General features: G+C 40.4%; 15 non-coding genes across 15 annotated transcripts; 11 read left to right on the top strand and 4 right to left on the bottom strand.

Moving 5' to 3' along the window:
* Positions 1-241: 241 nt before the first annotated feature.
* LOC130658280 (5S ribosomal RNA) lies at positions 242-360 on the bottom strand. Its single transcript, XR_008985497.1, has one exon. It is a non-coding gene; the product is annotated as a 5S ribosomal RNA (ribosomal RNA).
* A 4,470-nt stretch (positions 361-4,830) lies between these two features.
* On the top strand, positions 4,831-4,903 carry Trnar-acg (transfer RNA arginine (anticodon ACG)). Its single transcript has one exon. It is a non-coding gene; the product is annotated as a tRNA-Arg (tRNA).
* A 322-nt stretch (positions 4,904-5,225) lies between these two features.
* On the top strand, positions 5,226-5,417 carry LOC130661277 (U2 spliceosomal RNA). Its single transcript, XR_008988470.1, has one exon. It is a non-coding gene; the product is annotated as a U2 spliceosomal RNA (small nuclear RNA).
* Positions 5,418-5,602: 185 nt separating this feature from the next.
* Positions 5,603-5,767, top strand: LOC130660234 (U1 spliceosomal RNA). The gene has a single exon (XR_008987434.1). It is a non-coding gene; the product is annotated as a U1 spliceosomal RNA (small nuclear RNA).
* Positions 5,768-6,117: 350 nt separating this feature from the next.
* On the bottom strand, positions 6,118-6,236 carry LOC130658279 (5S ribosomal RNA). Its single transcript, XR_008985495.1, has one exon. It is a non-coding gene; the product is annotated as a 5S ribosomal RNA (ribosomal RNA).
* Positions 6,237-10,706: 4,470 nt separating this feature from the next.
* Trnar-acg (transfer RNA arginine (anticodon ACG)) lies at positions 10,707-10,779 on the top strand. Its single transcript has one exon. It is a non-coding gene; the product is annotated as a tRNA-Arg (tRNA).
* A 322-nt stretch (positions 10,780-11,101) lies between these two features.
* LOC130661276 (U2 spliceosomal RNA) lies at positions 11,102-11,293 on the top strand. Its single transcript, XR_008988469.1, has one exon. It is a non-coding gene; the product is annotated as a U2 spliceosomal RNA (small nuclear RNA).
* Positions 11,294-11,478: 185 nt separating this feature from the next.
* On the top strand, positions 11,479-11,643 carry LOC130660233 (U1 spliceosomal RNA). The gene has a single exon (XR_008987433.1). It is a non-coding gene; the product is annotated as a U1 spliceosomal RNA (small nuclear RNA).
* A 350-nt stretch (positions 11,644-11,993) lies between these two features.
* LOC130658278 (5S ribosomal RNA) lies at positions 11,994-12,112 on the bottom strand. Its single transcript, XR_008985494.1, has one exon. It is a non-coding gene; the product is annotated as a 5S ribosomal RNA (ribosomal RNA).
* Positions 12,113-16,566: 4,454 nt separating this feature from the next.
* On the top strand, positions 16,567-16,639 carry Trnar-acg (transfer RNA arginine (anticodon ACG)). Its single transcript has one exon. It is a non-coding gene; the product is annotated as a tRNA-Arg (tRNA).
* Positions 16,640-16,961: 322 nt separating this feature from the next.
* On the top strand, positions 16,962-17,153 carry LOC130661275 (U2 spliceosomal RNA). The gene has a single exon (XR_008988468.1). It is a non-coding gene; the product is annotated as a U2 spliceosomal RNA (small nuclear RNA).
* Positions 17,154-17,338: 185 nt separating this feature from the next.
* On the top strand, positions 17,339-17,503 carry LOC130660449 (U1 spliceosomal RNA). The gene has a single exon (XR_008987649.1). It is a non-coding gene; the product is annotated as a U1 spliceosomal RNA (small nuclear RNA).
* A 350-nt stretch (positions 17,504-17,853) lies between these two features.
* On the bottom strand, positions 17,854-17,972 carry LOC130658276 (5S ribosomal RNA). Its single transcript, XR_008985492.1, has one exon. It is a non-coding gene; the product is annotated as a 5S ribosomal RNA (ribosomal RNA).
* A 3,368-nt stretch (positions 17,973-21,340) lies between these two features.
* Trnar-acg (transfer RNA arginine (anticodon ACG)) lies at positions 21,341-21,413 on the top strand. Its single transcript has one exon. It is a non-coding gene; the product is annotated as a tRNA-Arg (tRNA).
* A 322-nt stretch (positions 21,414-21,735) lies between these two features.
* On the top strand, positions 21,736-21,927 carry LOC130661274 (U2 spliceosomal RNA). Its single transcript, XR_008988467.1, has one exon. It is a non-coding gene; the product is annotated as a U2 spliceosomal RNA (small nuclear RNA).
* The last annotated feature ends 175 nt before the right edge of the window (positions 21,928-22,102 follow it).

Genomic DNA, 22,102 nt, shown 5'->3' with positions numbered 1-22,102 from the left:
TAAGTCCTCGGAAGGCGGCGGAATTTTATTTTATTTGCCATTCCGTCAGGGTTATTGGATGATCGGCAATAGATCGAGTTTGTATGCATTTGAAAGCTCTTTTTTCTCGTACTATCACCTGAAAATGTCGTAGGAAAATGTCATAGGAAACACTTTCAACAACCGCCACGTTCCTTAATTGTTATAACAAGAAATATATCACAGCACCATTGAAATGAAAAGGCAACAAATGAAAATGAAAAGCCTACGACACCGGGAGTTCCCAGGCGGTCCCCCATCCAAGTACTATCCCGGCCCGACGATGCTTAACTTCCGTGATCAGACGAGAACGGGTGTGTTCATCGTGGTATGGCCGTAGACATTAGTAGGGGCAAATACGTGCAATTTATTTTGACGTTGTGATCAAATTTTTTTATTTAATTTCTTTGAGTTACTTAGGACAAGGCGTATGCATGGATTATCTATTAGACTTTAAGGTTATAGTTTTGTGAAAAAAACAATGTTTTTTTAAAGATGTGTGGCTATAAAAATAGCCGTTGTTTTCTGAGTGTAGCGGTTTACTTCTTCTGTCCTTTGTCGTTCTTCTTTGGGAGTAAGACAGCTTGAATGTTTGGCAAAACACCACCAGCTGCAATGGTTACACCGCTCAAAAGTTTGTTTAATTCTTCATCATTACGAACAGCCAATTGTAAATGTCTTGGAATAATCCTAGCTTTTTTGTTGTCTCTTGCTGCGTTACCAGCCAACTCCAATATCTCAGCAGATAAATATTCCAAGACGGCTGCTAAGTAAACTGGTGCTCCAGATCCAATTCGGTTAGCATAGTGCCCTCTACGAAGGAATCTATGCACTCTACCGACTGGAAATTGAAGTCCAGCTCTTGAGGATCTTGTCTTGGCTTTAGCCTTAGCTTTTCCACCTTTTCCACGTCCAGACATAACTGCGATTTGATTTGTAAGTTAATACAAAAACGTACGAATATTTAACGTAAGTGTTAACGAAATAAACTTTACTCGTTTTTTCATCATAAAAATAGGATCGAAATCATGTTTTTTTAACCAATCATAATTAAGTATTAAACAAAAGATTTTTTTTTTAACCAATTAAATTGCGTATCGGCGTTTTCGGATCGAATTCGATCCGATTTTTTTACTTATAAACAAAAAGTTTTGACTTGCAGTTTAATGCTTATTTACAAGTTAAGTAGCAAAAATTTTTAACCATGTCTGACGCAGCAGCTAAAGGAGGAAAACAGGCACCTAAAGTAGCCAAGAAAGGTGAAAAAAGAGCCGGCAAAAAAGGAGGAAAGATTGGTGGAACTGGTGAAAAGAAACGCAAGAGAAAGAGAAAGGAAAGTTATGCTATTTACATCTACAATGTTTTGAAACAAGTTCACCCAGATGTCGGAGTTTCAAGCAAAGCTATGAGCATCATGAACTCATTTGTCAACGACATCTTTGAGCGCATTGCTTCCGAAGCTTCGCGTTTGGCTCTTCAAAACAAAAAGTCGACCATCTCTTCTCGTGAAATTCAAACCGCAGTACGTCTTCTCTTGCCTGGAGAACTTGCAAAACACGCAGTCAGTGAAGGAACAAAAGCCGTCACAAAATACACAAGCAGCAAGTAAACCAACGTCTACCAAACACAAACGGTCTTTTTTAAGACCACACATCTTTAAAAAAACATTTACTTGGCGTCACTACAAGTTAACCGAAGTTAATAAAACTTCTAAATAATGTGCTTAAGAACACTAGCCTACATTTAAAATACTTCCCCATGTGTGTGTGTGGATTAGCTTCACTTTTCATACGTATTATTAGCTGTACTTGCAGAAAAGACAAGTACATTGATCCATGTTATTGCTTACATTTAACTTAACCCAGCTTTTCACGGAAACACTCCCAGGCAAATTAACCCTACAAAGTATTTCTAAATTTTTTTTGTGTCATATATGACATAGTATCGTATAGCAATAAATGTAACTGTGACAAGACTTTACACATTGTGTAATTTGGAAGCGTGCACAAAGTAATGTTTTAAAAGATTTGTGGCTATAAAAATAGCCGTTTTTGTTGAGCAATGACAACGCTTAACCTCCGAATCCGTAAAGAGTTCTTCCTTGACGTTTTAAGGCATAAACAACATCCATAGCGGTAACGGTCTTGCGTTTAGCGTGCTCTGTGTAGGTTACAGCATCACGAATAACATTCTCTAAGAAAACCTTCAGTACACCTCTGGTTTCCTCATAGATAAGGCCAGAGATACGTTTGACACCACCTCGTCGAGCAAGACGTCGAATAGCAGGTTTTGTGATTCCCTGAATGTTATCACGAAGAATTTTTCGGTGACGTTTAGCACCTCCTTTTCCCAATCCTTTACCTCCTTTTCCGCGTCCAGACATATTGATATAGTTGCGTACAGAACGAGTACAAAAACAACGTTTGAGTTAACAGAATTCAGACAGCTTTAAAAAGAGGCCATAAAATTACCTACTGCTCGTGGAAACACCCTAATTAACCAATAGAGTTGCGTCATTACAAAATGTTCCGAACATTTTGTACATTTTTTTAAGTAAAACTGTAGTTTTTTTAAAAATTCGTGGTCTTAATGTTTCAGTAAGGCAATAAATTTGGCATCGTTGGAATTCGCCAAACCTTCTGCTACTTACTAAAAAAAAAAAAAGTCAAAAGCTTTTGTGTATCAGAAGATACAGCCGTTTTCCCGTAGCCAAAAAACACAGATTTTATAAAAATGTTAAAGTAATGAGCGTAATGTCATTATGCAGCCAATCAGAAATTACTTTCTTAGCACCAATCAAATGGTTTGTTTTGAACCTTAGCTGTCAATCAATATGAGAAATAAAACTTTGGCGCGATAGTGCATTTTAGACCGTCTTGTGTATCCGTACTACATCGACTTCTTAAAATATGGCTCGTACAAAGCAAACTGCACGTAAATCTACTGGAGGAAAGGCTCCACGAAAACAACTCGCCACTAAAGCTGCGAGGAAAAGCGCACCAGCTACTGGAGGAGTGAAAAAACCACATCGTTACAGACCTGGTACAGTTGCTCTCAGAGAAATCAGAAGATACCAGAAGTCAACCGAGCTCTTGATCCGCAAGTTGCCTTTCCAGCGTCTTGTGCGAGAAATTGCTCAGGACTTCAAAACAGATCTGCGATTCCAGAGCACAGCCGTTATGGCTCTGCAAGAGGCTTCTGAAGCGTACCTTGTTGGCTTGTTCGAGGATACTAACTTGTGTGCCATTCACGCAAAACGAGTTACAATCATGCCTAAAGACATCCAGTTGGCAAGAAGAATTCGTGGGGAACGTGCCTAAGCATCTTACCAAACAAAAAACGGCTATTTTTATAGCCACACATCCATAAAAAATATTACGGCTAGCTTTTTATATCAAACTTTGTTCTGCTTTCTGTTTAAATTTTATGCTACATAAAAATTTTATGCTACATAAAGTTTGACAATGTTAAAAATATGAAGGGCAAGAAAAGTAAAAGCAAGAAAATAAGAAATTTAAAAACGAAAATACTTAAACTTAGGGAATCTAATCTTAAAATTACTCTTTTTTAACTGTTTAAGTGACTTAAACAAGTTTAACTTTGTACCAAGATAATGTTTTTTTGTAAATGTGTGGCTATAAAAATAGCCGTTTGTTAATGTAATAGCCAGATACACACAAATTATTTTTTTGCGGTCTTCTTTGCTGCCTTTTTGGGAGTCTTTTTGACCTTCTTTGCTGCAGGTTTTTTAGCAACAGGCTTCTTTGTGGGTTTCTTAGCTGCTGGTTTCTTAGCCGAGGCTTTCTTTGTGGCAGGCTTCTTTGCTGCTTTCTTTGGCGTGCTCTTCTTTGCTGGCTTCTTTTTTGGTGTACTTTTCTTTGCAGTAGGCTTCTTTGCCGTTGGCTTTTTTGCTGCGGCCTTTTTCTTAGGTTTTTCTTTTTTTACCTGACCTAGCTTGAATGATCCAGAAGCACCAGTGCCTTTAGTTTGAATCAAATCGCCTGATGTTACTCCTCGTTTAAGAGCCATTTTCAGATGATGATCTGAGTTTTCAGCAACTTTGTAATTTGCATGAATATATTTTGTAATAGCTTGGCGAGATGAACCACCGCGTTCCTTTAGGGTAGCGATAGCAGCCTTGATCATGTCCACATATTTAGGGTGATCAGCTGTCTTCTTTGCAGCAGGTTTCTTCTTGGGTGCGATTTTCTTTGGAGAAGCTGCTTCACTCATTTTTAATGTTTTCTTACAACAATCCAACGATAAACGATGCTTGTTATCACAGTAGAAGTATACTAAACATTACCGTGTAAATGAGATATAATTTAAGACGGTGCGAAGTATGCGGACGTAAAAGTACCACTCCCGGGAATTGATTTGGCGCGAAAACAGAAATGTGTGTTTCTGTACATCGTATAATGTCCGTTTTGGGTGCCGCGACTATGCGAAAGCATGTTAATTTTTATTTGTAGCACGACGCAATAGTCTGAAAGAGAAGCTGCTGGAGTTTGAGGTCTTCAGCATTACATCTACTCTGTTAATTTGGGCTTCTTCCGCGCCCGTGTTAGGATTTTCATAAAGCGTTCTTTGGTTTGCGTTGCGTATGTCGGCCTACATCATCGACACGGCCTGTTTCCGGCTATTAGGAGCAATTCATATATTGGGCACTGCGTTTCGACTTTTTTATTAGACCACAGTAAAAAAATTCACTCACAGAAGTCCCTTTCTTTCATGGCTACAAACACGAAGAATTCTGTCGTAAGTAAAACGAATGCGCAAGCCAAAATAACGATGGGGCGAAGTCATAAGCATGGCCCTGTGGCCCAATGGATAAGGCATCTGACTACGAATCAGGGGATTCCAGGTTCGACTCCTGGCAGGGTCGCACTGTCGCATTTCGGCTGCATGGTCTACTGTGTAACGCGCGCGCACGTTCTGGCGTAATGCGTTGATAAACGGAATGTACGCAGTCATATTGGAAAGTAATATCACGCACTTAGTATCGTCGCCTTTGTTAGCATTCATGTAAGTTACCATCCACTCGCTACAGTCGCTCTCCATCCTACGGCTAAATCAACAGCCGTGATTTTTACTATGTCGCCGTCCATCCGTACGCGGTGACAGTTGTAAGCTTTACAGTAACGTGACATGCTCCACAAGCAGTTACGGTGTGTGGACGATGCCTATCATGGCAACGCTTGTTCTTTATCGCTTCTCGGCCTAATGGCTAAGATCAAGTGTAGTATCTGTTCTTATCAGTTTAATATCTGGTAGGCCATTCTCTGAATGGTCAGTATATTAATCTGATTTTTGGCCTTGGGTCATGGAGGTGGATTCATTCACGCCGTGACCACGGGTTGCCTTGGTGTTGCACTATTACCGATGGCGGCCCACATAAGCAATAAAAGAATAATAGCAGTCCTCTTTCCGACGGCACTCTGCATAGTCTACGGCGGGAACAAAACGCGTACACTGGGGGAGAATACAGCCTATGCCCCGCGACACGGCAGTTTATAACACACTCAAGCCACAAGCATTAACAAACTTTGAAGGGTACCCTCATGCTACGGTGCAGTTCCAACTCATACTTACCTGACGGGGAAGTAAAGACTGATCAATGAGGGTTTTCTTCCAGAGTGAGGCTCTTGCATTGCACTACGCTTGGGCTGACCTCTGCGATTACTGCAAACGTCAGTAACTCGACCGTACAATTTCTGGTAGTGGGGGCCTGCGTCCGCGCTCGCCCCCTCCTTAAGTCAAAATGAATGAGCTTAGAAAAGTTGCGCGGCCAAATGTCGGTGGTGACTTAAACGCTAAGGTAAAACCTCGCTTGGCTGTTACGAAACGTGATTGCGATATAAGTCCTCGGAAGGCGGCGGAATTTTATTTTATTTGCCATTCCGTCAGGGTTATTGGATGATCGGCAATAGATCGAGTTTGTATGCATTTGAAAGCTCTTTTTTCTCGTACTATCACCTGAAAATGTCGTAGGAAAATGTCATAGGAAACACTTTCAACAACCGCCACGTTCCTTAATTGTTATAACAAGAAATATATCACAGCACCATTGAAATGAAAAGGCAACAAATGAAAATGAAAAGCCTACGACACCGGGAGTTCCCAGGCGGTCCCCCATCCAAGTACTATCCCGGCCCGACGATGCTTAACTTCCGTGATCAGACGAGAACGGGTGTGTTCATCGTGGTATGGCCGTAGACATTAGTAGGGGCAAATACGTGCAATTTATTTTGACGTTGTGATCAAATTTTTTTATTTAATTTCTTTGAGTTACTTAGGACAAGGCGTATGCATGGATTATCTATTAGACTTTAAGGTTATAGTTTTGTGAAAAAAACAATGTTTTTTTAAAGATGTGTGGCTATAAAAATAGCCGTTGTTTTCTGAGTGTAGCGGTTTACTTCTTCTGTCCTTTGTCGTTCTTCTTTGGGAGTAAGACAGCTTGAATGTTTGGCAAAACACCACCAGCTGCAATGGTTACACCGCTCAAAAGTTTGTTTAATTCTTCATCATTACGAACAGCCAATTGTAAATGTCTTGGAATAATCCTAGCTTTTTTGTTGTCTCTTGCTGCGTTACCAGCCAACTCCAATATCTCAGCAGATAAATATTCCAAGACGGCTGCTAAGTAAACTGGTGCTCCAGATCCAATTCGGTTAGCATAGTGCCCTCTACGAAGGAATCTATGCACTCTACCGACTGGAAATTGAAGTCCAGCTCTTGAGGATCTTGTCTTGGCTTTAGCCTTAGCTTTTCCACCTTTTCCACGTCCAGACATAACTGCGATTTGATTTGTAAGTTAATACAAAAACGTACGAATATTTAACGTAAGTGTTAACGAAATAAACTTTACTCGTTTTTTCATCATAAAAATAGGATCGAAATCATGTTTTTTTAACCAATCATAATTAAGTATTAAACAAAAGATTTTTTTTTTAACCAATTAAATTGCGTATCGGCGTTTTCGGATCGAATTCGATCCGATTTTTTTACTTATAAACAAAAAGTTTTGACTTGCAGTTTAATGCTTATTTACAAGTTAAGTAGCAAAAATTTTTAACCATGTCTGACGCAGCAGCTAAAGGAGGAAAACAGGCACCTAAAGTAGCCAAGAAAGGTGAAAAAAGAGCCGGCAAAAAAGGAGGAAAGATTGGTGGAACTGGTGAAAAGAAACGCAAGAGAAAGAGAAAGGAAAGTTATGCTATTTACATCTACAATGTTTTGAAACAAGTTCACCCAGATGTCGGAGTTTCAAGCAAAGCTATGAGCATCATGAACTCATTTGTCAACGACATCTTTGAGCGCATTGCTTCCGAAGCTTCGCGTTTGGCTCTTCAAAACAAAAAGTCGACCATCTCTTCTCGTGAAATTCAAACCGCAGTACGTCTTCTCTTGCCTGGAGAACTTGCAAAACACGCAGTCAGTGAAGGAACAAAAGCTGTCACAAAATACACAAGCAGCAAGTAAACCAACGTCTACCAAACACAAACGGTCTTTTTTAAGACCACACATCTTTAAAAAAACATTTACTTGGCGTCACTACAAGTTAACCGAAGTTAATAAAACTTCTAAATAATGTGCTTAAGAACACTAGCCTACATTTAAAATACTTCCCCATGTGTGTGTGTGGATTAGCTTCACTTTTCATACGTATTATTAGCTGTACTTGCAGAAAAGACAAGTACATTGATCCATGTTATTGCTTACATTTAACTTAACCCAGCTTTTCACGGAAACACTCCCAGGCAAATTAACCCTACAAAGTATTTCTAAATTTTTTTTGTGTCATATATGACATAGTATCGTATAGCAATAAATGTAACTGTGACAAGACTTTACACATTGTGTAATTTGGAAGCGTGCACAAAGTAATGTTTTAAAAGATTTGTGGCTATAAAAATAGCCGTTTTTGTTGAGCAATGACAACGCTTAACCTCCGAATCCGTAAAGAGTTCTTCCTTGACGTTTTAAGGCATAAACAACATCCATAGCGGTAACGGTCTTGCGTTTAGCGTGCTCTGTGTAGGTTACAGCATCACGAATAACATTCTCTAAGAAAACCTTCAGTACACCTCTGGTTTCCTCATAGATAAGGCCAGAGATACGTTTGACACCACCTCGTCGAGCAAGACGTCGAATAGCAGGTTTTGTGATTCCCTGAATGTTATCACGAAGAATTTTTCGGTGACGTTTAGCACCTCCTTTTCCCAATCCTTTACCTCCTTTTCCGCGTCCAGACATATTGATATAGTTGCGTACAGAACGAGTACAAAAACAACGTTTGAGTTAACAGAATTCAGACAGCTTTAAAAAGAGGCCATAAAATTACCTACTGCTCGTGGAAACACCCTAATTAACCAATAGAGTTGCGTCATTACAAAATGTTCCGAACATTTTGTACATTTTTTTAAGTAAAACTGTAGTTTTTTTAAAAATTCGTGGTCTTAATGTTTCAGTAAGGCAATAAATTTGGCATCGTTGGAATTCGCCAAACCTTCTGCTACTTACTAAAAAAAAAAAAAGTCAAAAGCTTTTGTGTATCAGAAGATACAGCCGTTTTCCCGTAGCCAAAAAACACAGATTTTATAAAAATGTTAAAGTAATGAGCGTAATGTCATTATGCAGCCAATCAGAAATTACTTTCTTAGCACCAATCAAATGGTTTGTTTTGAACCTTAGCTGTCAATCAATATGAGAAATAAAACTTTGGCGCGATAGTGCATTTTAGACCGTCTTGTGTATCCGTACTACATCGACTTCTTAAAATATGGCTCGTACAAAGCAAACTGCACGTAAATCTACTGGAGGAAAGGCTCCACGAAAACAACTCGCCACTAAAGCTGCGAGGAAAAGCGCACCAGCTACTGGAGGAGTGAAAAAACCACATCGTTACAGACCTGGTACAGTTGCTCTCAGAGAAATCAGAAGATACCAGAAGTCAACCGAGCTCTTGATCCGCAAGTTGCCTTTCCAGCGTCTTGTGCGAGAAATTGCTCAGGACTTCAAAACAGATCTGCGATTCCAGAGCACAGCCGTTATGGCTCTGCAAGAGGCTTCTGAAGCGTACCTTGTTGGCTTGTTCGAGGATACTAACTTGTGTGCCATTCACGCAAAACGAGTTACAATCATGCCTAAAGACATCCAGTTGGCAAGAAGAATTCGTGGGGAACGTGCCTAAGCATCTTACCAAACAAAAAACGGCTATTTTTATAGCCACACATCCATAAAAAATATTACGGCTAGCTTTTTATATCAAACTTTGTTCTGCTTTCTGTTTAAATTTTATGCTACATAAAAATTTTATGCTACATAAAGTTTGACAATGTTAAAAATATGAAGGGCAAGAAAAGTAAAAGCAAGAAAATAAGAAATTTAAAAACGAAAATACTTAAACTTAGGGAATCTAATCTTAAAATTACTCTTTTTTAACTGTTTAAGTGACTTAAACAAGTTTAACTTTGTACCAAGATAATGTTTTTTTGTAAATGTGTGGCTATAAAAATAGCCGTTTGTTAATGTAATAGCCAGATACACACAAATTATTTTTTTGCGGTCTTCTTTGCTGCCTTTTTGGGAGTCTTTTTGACCTTCTTTGCTGCAGGTTTTTTAGCAACAGGCTTCTTTGTGGGTTTCTTAGCTGCTGGTTTCTTAGCCGAGGCTTTCTTTGTGGCAGGCTTCTTTGCTGCTTTCTTTGGCGTGCTCTTCTTTGCTGGCTTCTTTTTTGGTGTACTTTTCTTTGCAGTAGGCTTCTTTGCCGTTGGCTTTTTTGCTGCGGCCTTTTTCTTAGGTTTTTCTTTTTTTACCTGACCTAGCTTGAATGATCCAGAAGCACCAGTGCCTTTAGTTTGAATCAAATCGCCTGATGTTACTCCTCGTTTAAGAGCCATTTTCAGATGATGATCTGAGTTTTCAGCAACTTTGTAATTTGCATGAATATATTTTGTAATAGCTTGGCGAGATGAACCACCGCGTTCCTTTAGGGTAGCGATAGCAGCCTTGATCATGTCCACATATTTAGGGTGATCAGCTGTCTTCTTTGCAGCAGGTTTCTTCTTGGGTGCGATTTTCTTTGGAGAAGCTGCTTCACTCATTTTTAATGTTTTCTTACAACAATCCAACGATAAACGATGCTTGTTATCACAGTAGAAGTATACTAAACATTACCGTGTAAATGAGATATAATTTAAGACGGTGCGAAGTATGCGGACGTAAAAGTACCACTCCCGGGAATTGATTTGGCGCGAAAACAGAAATGTGTGTTTCTGTACATCGTATAATGTCCGTTTTGGGTGCCGCGACTATGCGAAAGCATGTTAATTTTTATTTGTAGCACGACGCAATAGTCTGAAAGAGAAGCTGCTGGAGTTTGAGGTCTTCAGCATTACATCTACTCTGTTAATTTGGGCTTCTTCCGCGCCCGTGTTAGGATTTTCATAAAGCGTTCTTTGGTTTGCGTTGCGTATGTCGGCCTACATCATCGACACGGCCTGTTTCCGGCTATTAGGAGCAATTCATATATTGGGCACTGCGTTTCGACTTTTTTATTAGACCACAGTAAAAAAATTCACTCACAGAAGTCCCTTTCTTTCATGGCTACAAACACGAAGAATTCTGTCGTAAGTAAAACGAATGCGCAAGCCAAAATAACGATGGGGCGAAGTCATAAGCATGGCCCTGTGGCCCAATGGATAAGGCATCTGACTACGAATCAGGGGATTCCAGGTTCGACTCCTGGCAGGGTCGCACTGTCGCATTTCGGCTGCATGGTGTACTGTGTAACGCGCGCGCACGTTCTGGCGTAATGCGTTGATAAACGGAATGTACGCAGTCATATTGGAAAGTAATATCACGCACTTAGTATCGTCGCCTTTGTTAGCATTCATGTAAGTTACCATCCACTCGCTACAGTCGCTCTCCATCCTACGGCTAAATCAACAGCCGTGATTTTTACTATGTCGCCGTCCATCCGTACGCGGTGACAGTTGTAAGCTTTACAGTAACGTGACATGCTCCACAAGCAGTTACGGTGTGTGGACGATGCCTATCATGGCAACGCTTGTTCTTTATCGCTTCTCGGCCTAATGGCTAAGATCAAGTGTAGTATCTGTTCTTATCAGTTTAATATCTGGTAGGCCATTCTCTGAATGGTCAGTATATTAATCTGATTTTTGGCCTTGGGTCATGGAGGTGGATTCATTCACGCCGTGACCACGGGTTGCCTTGGTGTTGCACTATTACCGATGGCGGCCCACATAAGCAATAAAAGAATAATAGCAGTCCTCTTTCCGACGGCACTCTGCATAGTCTACGGCGGGAACAAAACGCGTACACTGGGGGAGAATACAGCCTATGCCCCGCGACACGGCAGTTTATAACACACTCAAGCCACAAGCATTAACAAACTTTGAAGGGTACCCTCATGCTACGGTGCAGTTCCAACTCATACTTACCTGACGGGGAAGTAAAGACTGATCAATGAGGGTTTTCTTCCAGAGTGAGGCTCTTGCATTGCACTACGCTTGGGCTGACCTCTGCGATTACTGCAAACGTCAGTAACTCGACCGTACAATTTCTGGTAGTGGGGGCCTGCGTCCGCGCTCGCCCCCTCCTTAAGTCAAAATGAATGAGCTTAGAAAAGTTGCGCGGCCAAATGTCGGTGGTGACTTAAACGCTAAGGTAAAACCTCGCTTGGCTGTTACGAAACGTGATTGCGATATAAGTCCTCGGAAGGCGGCGGAATTTTATTTTATTTGCCATTCCGTCAGGGTTATTGGATGATCGGCAATAGATCGAGTTTGTATGCATTTGAAAGCTCTTTTTTCTCGTACTATCACCTGAAAATGTCGTAGGAAAATGTCATAGGAAACACTTTCAACAACCGCCACGTTCCTTAATTGTTATAACAAGAAATATATCACAGCACCATTGAAATGAAAAGGCAACAAATGAAAATGAAAAGCCTACGACACCGGGAGTTCCCAGGCGGTCCCCCATCCAAGTACTATCCCGGCCCGACGATGCTTAACTTCCGTGATCAGACGAGAACGGGTGTGTTCATCGTGGTATGGCCGTAGACATTAGTAGGGGCAAATACGTGCAATTTATTTTGACGTTGTGATCAAATTTTTTTATTTAATTTCTTTGAGTTACTTAGGACAAGGCGTATGCATGGATTATCTATTAGACTTTAAGGTTATAGTTTTGTGAAAAAAACAATGTTTTTTTAAAGATGTGTGGCTATAAAAATAGCCGTTGTTTTCTGAGTGTAGCGGTTTACTTCTTCTGTCCTTTGTCGTTCTTCTTTGGGAGTAAGACAGCTTGAATGTTTGGCAAAACACCACCAGCTGCAATGGTTACACCGCTCAAAAGTTTGTTTAATTCTTCATCATTACGAACAGCCAATTGTAAATGTCTTGGAATAATCCTAGCTTTTTTGTTGTCTCTTGCTGCGTTACCAGCCAACTCCAATATCTCAGCAGATAAATATTCCAAGACGGCTGCTAAGTAAACTGGTGCTCCAGATCCAATTCGGTTAGCATAGTGCCCTCTACGAAGGAATCTATGCACTCTACCGACTGGAAATTGAAGTCCAGCTCTTGAGGATCTTGTCTTGGCTTTAGCCTTAGCTTTTCCACCTTTTCCACGTCCAGACATAACTGCGATTTGATTTGTAAGTTAATACAAAAACGTACGAATATTTAACGTAAGTGTTAACGAAATAAACTTTACTCGTTTTTTCATCATAAAAATAGGATCGAAATCATGTTTTTTTAACCAATCATAATTAAGTATTAAACAAAAGATTTTTTTTTTAACCAATTAAATTGCGTATCGGCGTTTTCGGATCGAATTCGATCCGATTTTTTTACTTATAAACAAAAAGTTTTGACTTGCAGTTTAATGCTTATTTACAAGTTAAGTAGCAAAAATTTTTAACCATGTCTGACGCAGCAGCTAAAGGAGGAAAACAGGCACCTAAAGTAGCCAAGAAAGGTGAAAAAAGAGCCGGCAAAAAAGGAGGAAAGATTGGTGGAACTGGTGAAAAGAAACGCAAGAGAAAGAGAAAGGAAAGTTATGCTATTTACATCTACAATGTTTTGAAACAAGTTCACCCAGATGTCGGAGTTTCAAGCAAAGCTATGAGCATCATGAACTCATTTGTCAACGACATCTTTGAGCGCATTGCTTCCGAAGCTTCGCGTTTGGCTCTTCAAAACAAAAAGTCGACCATCTCTTCTCGTGAAATTCAAACCGCAGTACGTCTTCTCTTGCCTGGAGAACTTGCAAAACACGCAGTCAGTGAAGGAACAAAAGCCGTCACAAAATACACAAGCAGCAAGTAAACCAACGTCTACCAAACACAAACGGTCTTTTTTAAGACCACACATCTTTAAAAAAACATTTACTTGGCGTCACTACAAGTTAACCGAAGTTAATAAAACTTCTAAATAATGTGCTTAAGAACACTAGCCTACATTTAAAATACTTCCCCATGTGTGTGTGTGGATTAGCTTCACTTTTCATACGTATTATTAGCTGTACTTGCAGAAAAGACAAGTACATTGATCCATGTTATTGCTTACATTTAACTTAACCCAGCTTTTCACGGAAACACTCCCAGGCAAATTAACCCTACAAAGTATTTCTAAATTTTTTTTGTGTCATATATGACATAGTATCGTATAGCAATAAATGTAACTGTGACAAGACTTTACACATTGTGTAATTTGGAAGCGTGCACAAAGTAATGTTTTAAAAGATTTGTGGCTATAAAAATAGCCGTTTTTGTTGAGCAATGACAACGCTTAACCTCCGAATCCGTAAAGAGTTCTTCCTTGACGTTTTAAGGCATAAACAACATCCATAGCGGTAACGGTCTTGCGTTTAGCGTGCTCTGTGTAGGTTACAGCATCACGAATAACATTCTCTAAGAAAACCTTCAGTACACCTCTGGTTTCCTCATAGATAAGGCCAGAGATACGTTTGACACCACCTCGTCGAGCAAGACGTCGAATAGCAGGTTTTGTGATTCCCTGAATGTTATCACGAAGAATTTTTCGGTGACGTTTAGCACCTCCTTTTCCCAATCCTTTACCTCCTTTTCCGCGTCCAGACATATTGATATAGTTGCGTACAGAACGAGTACAAAAACAACGTTTGAGTTAACAGAATTCAGACAGCTTTAAAAAGAGGCCATAAAATTACCTACTGCTCGTGGAAACACCCTAATTAACCAATAGAGTTGCGTCATTACAAAATGTTCCGAACATTTTGTACATTTTTTTAAGTAAAACTGTAGTTTTTTTAAAAATTCGTGGTCTTAATGTTTCAGTAAGGCAATAAATTTGGCATCGTTGGAATTCGCCAAACCTTCTGCTACTTACTAAAAAAAAAAAAAGTCAAAAGCTTTTGTGTATCAGAAGATACAGCCGTTTTCCCGTAGCCAAAAAACACAGATTTTATAAAAATGTTAAAGTAATGAGCGTAATGTCATTATGCAGCCAATCAGAAATTACTTTCTTAGCACCAATCAAATGGTTTGTTTTGAACCTTAGCTGTCAATCAATATGAGAAATAAAACTTTGGCGCGATAGTGCATTTTAGACCGTCTTGTGTATCCGTACTACATCGACTTCTTAAAATATGGCTCGTACAAAGCAAACTGCACGTAAATCTACTGGAGGAAAGGCTCCACGAAAACAACTCGCCACTAAAGCTGCGAGGAAAAGCGCACCAGCTACTGGAGGAGTGAAAAAACCACATCGTTACAGACCTGGTACAGTTGCTCTCAGAGAAATCAGAAGATACCAGAAGTCAACCGAGCTCTTGATCCGCAAGTTGCCTTTCCAGCGTCTTGTGCGAGAAATTGCTCAGGACTTCAAAACAGATCTGCGATTCCAGAGCACAGCCGTTATGGCTCTGCAAGAGGCTTCTGAAGCGTACCTTGTTGGCTTGTTCGAGGATACTAACTTGTGTGCCATTCACGCAAAACGAGTTACAATCATGCCTAAAGACATCCAGTTGGCAAGAAGAATTCGTGGGGAACGTGCCTAAGCATCTTACCAAACAAAAAACGGCTATTTTTATAGCCACACATCCATAAAAAATATTACGGCTAGCTTTTTATATCAAACTTTGTTCTGCTTTCTGTTTAAATTTTATGCTACATAAAAATTTTATGCTACATAAAGTTTGACAATGTTAAAAATATGAAGGGCAAGAAAAGTAAAAGCAAGAAAATAAGAAATTTAAAAACGAAAATACTTAAACTTAGGGAATCTAATCTTAAAATTACTCTTTTTTAACTGTTTAAGTGACTTAAACAAGTTTAACTTTGTACCAAGATAATGTTTTTTTGTAAATGTGTGGCTATAAAAATAGCCGTTTGTTAATGTAATAGCCAGATACACACAAATTATTTTTTGCGGTCTTCTTTGCTGCCTTTTTGGGAGTCTTTTTGACCTTCTTTGCTGCAGGTTTTTTAGCAACAGGCTTCTTTGTGGGTTTCTTAGCCGAGGCTTTCTTTGTGGCAGGCTTCTTTGCTGCTTTCTTTGGCGTGCTCTTCTTTGCTGGCTTCTTTTTTGGTGTACTTTTCTTTGCAGTAGGCTTCTTTGCCGTTGGCTTTTTTGCTGCGGCCTTTTTCTTAGGTTTTTCTTTTTTTACCTGACCTAGCTTGAATGATCCAGAAGCACCAGTGCCTTTAGTTTGAATCAAATCGCCTGATGTTACTCCTCGTTTAAGAGCCATTTTCAGATGATGATCTGAGTTTTCAGCAACTTTGTAATTTGCATGAATATATTTTGTAATAGCTTGGCGAGATGAACCACCGCGTTCCTTTAGGGTAGCGATAGCAGCCTTGATCATGTCCACATATTTAGGGTGATCAGCTGTCTTCTTTGCAGCAGGTTTCTTCTTGGGTGCGATTTTCTTTGGAGAAGCTGCTTCACTCATTTTTAATGTTTTCTTACAACAATCCAACGATAAACGATGCTTGTTATCACAGTAGAAGTATACTAAACATTACCGTGTAAATGAGATATAATTTAAGACGGTGCGAAGTATGCGGACGTAAAAGTACCACTCCCGGGAATTGATTTGGCGCGAAAACAGAAATGTGTGTTTCTGTACATCGTATAATGTCCGTTTTGGGTGCCGCGACTATGCGAAAGCATGTTAATTTTTATTTGTAGCACGACGCAATAGTCTGAAAGAGAAGCTGCTGGAGTTTGAGGTCTTCAGCATTACATCTACTCTGTTAATTTGGGCTTCTTCCGCGCCCGTGTTAGGATTTTCATAAAGCGTTCTTTGGTTTGCGTTGCGTATGTCGGCCTACATCATCGACACGGCCTGTTTCCGGCTATTAGGAGCAATTCATATATTGGGCACTGCGTTTCGACTTTTTTATTAGACCACAGTAAAAAAATTCACTCACAGAAGTCCCTTTCTTTCATGGCTACAAACACGAAGAATTCTGTCGTAAGTAAAACGAATGCGCAAGCCAAAATAACGATGGGGCGAAGTCATAAGCATGGCCCTGTGGCCCAATGGATAAGGCATCTGACTACGAATCAGGGGATTCCAGGTTCGACTCCTGGCAGGGTCGCACTGTCGCATTTCGGCTGCATGGTCTACTGTGTAACGCGCGCGCACGTTCTGGCGTAATGCGTTGATAAACGGAATGTACGCAGTCATATTGGAAAGTAATATCACGCACTTAGTATCGTCGCCTTTGTTAGCATTCATGTAAGTTACCATCCACTCGCTACAGTCGCTCTCCATCCTACGGCTAAATCAACAGCCGTGATTTTTACTATGTCGCCGTCCATCCGTACGCGGTGACAGTTGTAAGCTTTACAGTAACGTGACATGCTCCACAAGCAGTTACGGTGTGTGGACGATGCCTATCATGGCAACGCTTGTTCTTTATCGCTTCTCGGCCTAATGGCTAAGATCAAGTGTAGTATCTGTTCTTATCAGTTTAATATCTGGTAGGCCATTCTCTGAATGGTCAGTATATTAATCTGATTTTTGGCCTTGGGTCATGGAGGTGGATTCATTCACGCCGTGACCACGGGTTGCCTTGGTGTTGCACTATTACCGATGGCGGCCCACATAAGCAATAAAAGAATAATAGCAGTCCTCTTTCCGACGGCACTCTGCATAGTCTACGGCGGGAACAAAACGCGTACACTGGGGGAGAATACAGCCTATGCCCCGCGACACGGCAGTTTATAACACACTCAAGCCACAAGCATTAACAAACTTTGAAGGGTACCCTCATGCTACGGTGCAGTTCCAACTCATACTTACCTGACGGGGAAGTAAAGACTGATCAATGAGGGTTTTCTTCCAGAGTGAGGCTCTTGCATTGCACTACGCTTGGGCTGACCTCTGCGATTACTGCAAACGTCAGTAACTCGACCGTACAATCTCTGGTAGTGGGGGCCTGCGTCCGCGCTCGCCCCCTCCTTAAGTCAAAATGAATGAGCTTAGAAAAGTTGCGCGGCCAAATGTCGGTGGTGACTTAAACGCTAAGGTAAAACCTCGCTTGGCTGTTACGAAACGTGATTGCGATATAAGTCCTCGGAAGGCGGCGGAATTTTATTTTATTTGCCATTCCGTCAGGGTTATTGGATGATCGGCAATAGATCGAGTTTGTATGCATTTGAAAGCTCTTTTTTCTCGTACTATCACCTGAAAATGTCGTAGGAAAATGTCATAGGAAACACTTTCAACAACCGCCACGTTCCTTAATTGTTATAACAAGAAATATATCACAGCACCATTGAAATGAAAAGGCAACAAATGAAAATGAAAAGCCTACGACACCGGGAGTTCCCAGGCGGTCCCCCATCCAAGTACTATCCCGGCCCGACGATGCTTAACTTCCGTGATCAGACGAGAACGGGTGTGTTCATCGTGGTATGGCCGTAGACATTAGTAGGGGCAAATACGTGCAATTTATTTTGACGTTGTGATCAAATTTTTTTATTTAATTTCTTTGAGTTACTTAGGACAAGGCGTATGCATGGATTATCTATTAGACTTTAAGGTTATAGTTTTGTGAAAAAAACAATGTTTTTTTAAAGATGTGTGGCTATAAAAATAGCCGTTGTTTTCTGAGTGTAGCGGTTTACTTCTTCTGTCCTTTGTCGTTCTTCTTTGGGAGTAAGACAGCTTGAATGTTTGGCAAAACACCACCAGCTGCAATGGTTACACCGCTCAAAAGTTTGTTTAATTCTTCATCATTACGAACAGCCAATTGTAAATGTCTTGGAATAATCCTAGCTTTTTTGTTGTCTCTTGCTGCGTTACCAGCCAACTCCAATATCTCAGCAGATAAATATTCCAAGACGGCTGCTAAGTAAACTGGTGCTCCAGATCCAATTCGGTTAGCATAGTGCCCTCTACGAAGGAATCTATGCACTCTACCGACTGGAAATTGAAGTCCAGCTCTTGAGGATCTTGTCTTGGCTTTAGCCTTAGCTTTTCCACCTTTTCCACGTCCAGACATAACTGCGATTTGATTTGTAAGTTAATACAAAAACGTACGAATATTTAACGTAAGTGTTAACGAAATAAACTTTACTCGTTTTTTCATCATAAAAATAGGATCGAAATCATGTTTTTTTAACCAATCATAATTAAGTATTAAACAAAAGATTTTTTTTTTAACCAATTAAATTGCGTATCGGCGTTTTCGGATCGAATTCGATCCGATTTTTTTACTTATAAACAAAAAGTTTTGACTTGCAGTTTAATGCTTATTTACAAGTTAAGTAGCAAAAATTTTTAACCATGTCTGACGCAGCAGCTAAAGGAGGAAAACAGGCACCTAAAGTAGCCAAGAAAGGTGAAAAAAGAGCCGGCAAAAAAGGAGGAAAGATTGGTGGAACTGGTGAAAAGAAACGCAAGAGAAAGAGAAAGGAAAGTTATGCTATTTACATCTACAATGTTTTGAAACAAGTTCACCCAGATGTCGGAGTTTCAAGCAAAGCTATGAGCATCATGAACTCATTTGTCAACGACATCTTTGAGCGCATTGCTTCCGAAGCTTCGCGTTTGGCTCTTCAAAACAAAAAGTCGACCATCTCTTCTCGTGAAATTCAAACCGCAGTACGTCTTCTCTTGCCTGGAGAACTTGCAAAACACGCAGTCAGTGAAGGAACAAAAGCCGTCACAAAATACACAAGCAGCAAGTAAACCAACGTCTACCAAACACAAACGGTCTTTTTTAAGACCACACATCTTTAAAAAAACATTTACTTGGCGTCACTACAAGTTAACCGAAGTTAATAAAACTTCTAAATAATGTTATTGCTTACATTTAACTTAACCCAGCTTTTCACGGAAACACTCCCAGGCAAATTAACCCTACAAAGTATTTCTAAATTTTTTTTGTGTCATATATGACATAGTATCGTATAGCAATAAATGTAACTGTGACAAGACTTTACACATTGTGTAATTTGGAAGCGTGCACAAAGTAATGTTTTAAAAGATTTGTGGCTATAAAAATAGCCGTTTTTGTTGAGCAATGACAACGCTTAACCTCCGAATCCGTAAAGAGTTCTTCCTTGACGTTTTAAGGCATAAACAACATCCATAGCGGTAACGGTCTTGCGTTTAGCGTGCTCTGTGTAGGTTACAGCATCACGAATAACATTCTCTAAGAAAACCTTCAGTACACCTCTGGTTTCCTCATAGATAAGGCCAGAGATACGTTTGACACCACCTCGTCGAGCAAGACGTCGAATAGCAGGTTTTGTGATTCCCTGAATGTTATCACGAAGAATTTTTCGGTGACGTTTAGCACCTCCTTTTCCCAATCCTTTACCTCCTTTTCCGCGTCCAGACATATTGATATAGTTGCGTACAGAACGAGTACAAAAACAACGTTTGAGTTAACAGAATTCAGACAGCTTTAAAAAGAGGCCATAAAATTACCTACTGCTCGTGGAAACACCCTAATTAACCAATAGAGTTGCGTCATTACAAAATGTTCCGAACATTTTGTACATTTTTTTAAGTAAAACTGTAGTTTTTTTAAAAATTCGTGGTCTTAATGTTTCAGTAAGGCAATAAATTTGGCATCGTTGGAATTCGCCAAACCTTCTGCTACTTACTAAAAAAAAAAAAAGTCAAAAGCTTTTGTGTATCAGAAGATACAGCCGTTTTCCCGTAGCCAAAAAACACAGATTTTATAAAAATGTTAAAGTAATGAGCGTAATGTCATTATGCAGCCAATCAGAAATTACTTTCTTAGCACCAATCAAATGGTTTGTTTTGAACCTTAGCTGTCAATCAATATGAGAAATAAAACTTTGGCGCGATAGTGCATTTTAGACCGTCTTGTGTATCCGTACTACATCGACTTCTTAAAATATGGCTCGTACAAAGCAAACTGCACGTAAATCTACTGGAGGAAAGGCTCCACGAAAACAACTCGCCACTAAAGCTGCGAGGAAAAGCGCACCAGCTACTGGAGGAGTGAAAAAACCACATCGTTACAGACCTGGTACAGTTGATGATGATCTGAGTTTTCAGCAACTTTGTAATTTGCATGAATATATTTTGTAATAGCTTGGCGAGATGAACCACCGCGTTCCTTTAGGGTAGCGATAGCAGCCTTGATCATGTCCACATATTTAGGGTGATCAGCTGTCTTCTTTGCAGCAGGTTTCTTCTTGGGTGCGATTTTCTTTGGAGAAGCTGCTTCACTCATTTTTAATGTTTTCTTACAACAATCCAACGATAAACGATGCTTGTTATCACAGTAGAAGTATACTAAACATTACCGTGTAAATGAGATATAATTTAAGACGGTGCGAAGTATGCGGACGTAAAAGTACCACTCCCGGGAATTGATTTGGCGCGAAAACAGAAATGTGTGTTTCTGTACATCGTATAATGTCCGTTTTGGGTGCCGCGACTATGCGAAAGCATGTTAATTTTTATTTGTAGCACGACGCAATAGTCTGAAAGAGAAGCTGCTGGAGTTTGAGGTCTTCAGCATTACATCTACTCTGTTAATTTGGGCTTCTTCCGCGCCCGTGTTAGGATTTTCATAAAGCGTTCTTTGGTTTGCGTTGCGTATGTCGGCCTACATCATCGACACGGCCTGTTTCCGGCTATTAGGAGCAATTCATATATTGGGCACTGCGTTTCGACTTTTTTATTAGACCACAGTAAAAAAATTCACTCACAGAAGTCCCTTTCTTTCATGGCTACAAACACGAAGAATTCTGTCGTAAGTAAAACGAATGCGCAAGCCAAAATAACGATGGGGCGAAGTCATAAGCATGGCCCTGTGGCCCAATGGATAAGGCATCTGACTACGAATCAGGGGATTCCAGGTTCGACTCCTGGCAGGGTCGCACTGTCGCATTTCGGCTGCATGGTCTACTGTGTAACGCGCGCGCACGTTCTGGCGTAATGCGTTGATAAACGGAATGTACGCAGTCATATTGGAAAGTAATATCACGCACTTAGTATCGTCGCCTTTGTTAGCATTCATGTAAGTTACCATCCACTCGCTACAGTCGCTCTCCATCCTACGGCTAAATCAACAGCCGTGATTTTTACTATGTCGCCGTCCATCCGTACGCGGTGACAGTTGTAAGCTTTACAGTAACGTGACATGCTCCACAAGCAGTTACGGTGTGTGGACGATGCCTATCATGGCAACGCTTGTTCTTTATCGCTTCTCGGCCTAATGGCTAAGATCAAGTGTAGTATCTGTTCTTATCAGTTTAATATCTGGTAGGCCATTCTCTGAATGGTCAGTATATTAATCTGATTTTTGGCCTTGGGTCATGGAGGTGGATTCATTCACGCCGTGACCACGGGTTGCCTTGGTGTTGCACTATTACCGATGGCGGCCCACATAAGCAATAAAAGAATAATAGCAGTCCTCTTTCCGACGGCACTCTGCATAGTCTACGGCGGGAACAAAACGCGTACACTGGGGGAGAATACAGCCTATGCCCCGCGACACGGCAGTTTATAACACACTCAAGCCACAAGCATTAACAAACTTTGAAGGGTACCCTCATGCTACGGTGCA

The sequence above is a fragment of the Hydractinia symbiolongicarpus genome, chromosome 9 (genome assembly GCF_029227915.1).
Source record: "Hydractinia symbiolongicarpus strain clone_291-10 chromosome 9, HSymV2.1, whole genome shotgun sequence".
In the NCBI taxonomy this organism is placed as follows: Eukaryota; Metazoa; Cnidaria; class Hydrozoa; order Anthoathecata; family Hydractiniidae; genus Hydractinia; species Hydractinia symbiolongicarpus.
The sequence above is the reverse complement of the archived record's forward strand: the minus strand, read 5'-3'. Positions and strand labels throughout refer to the sequence as shown.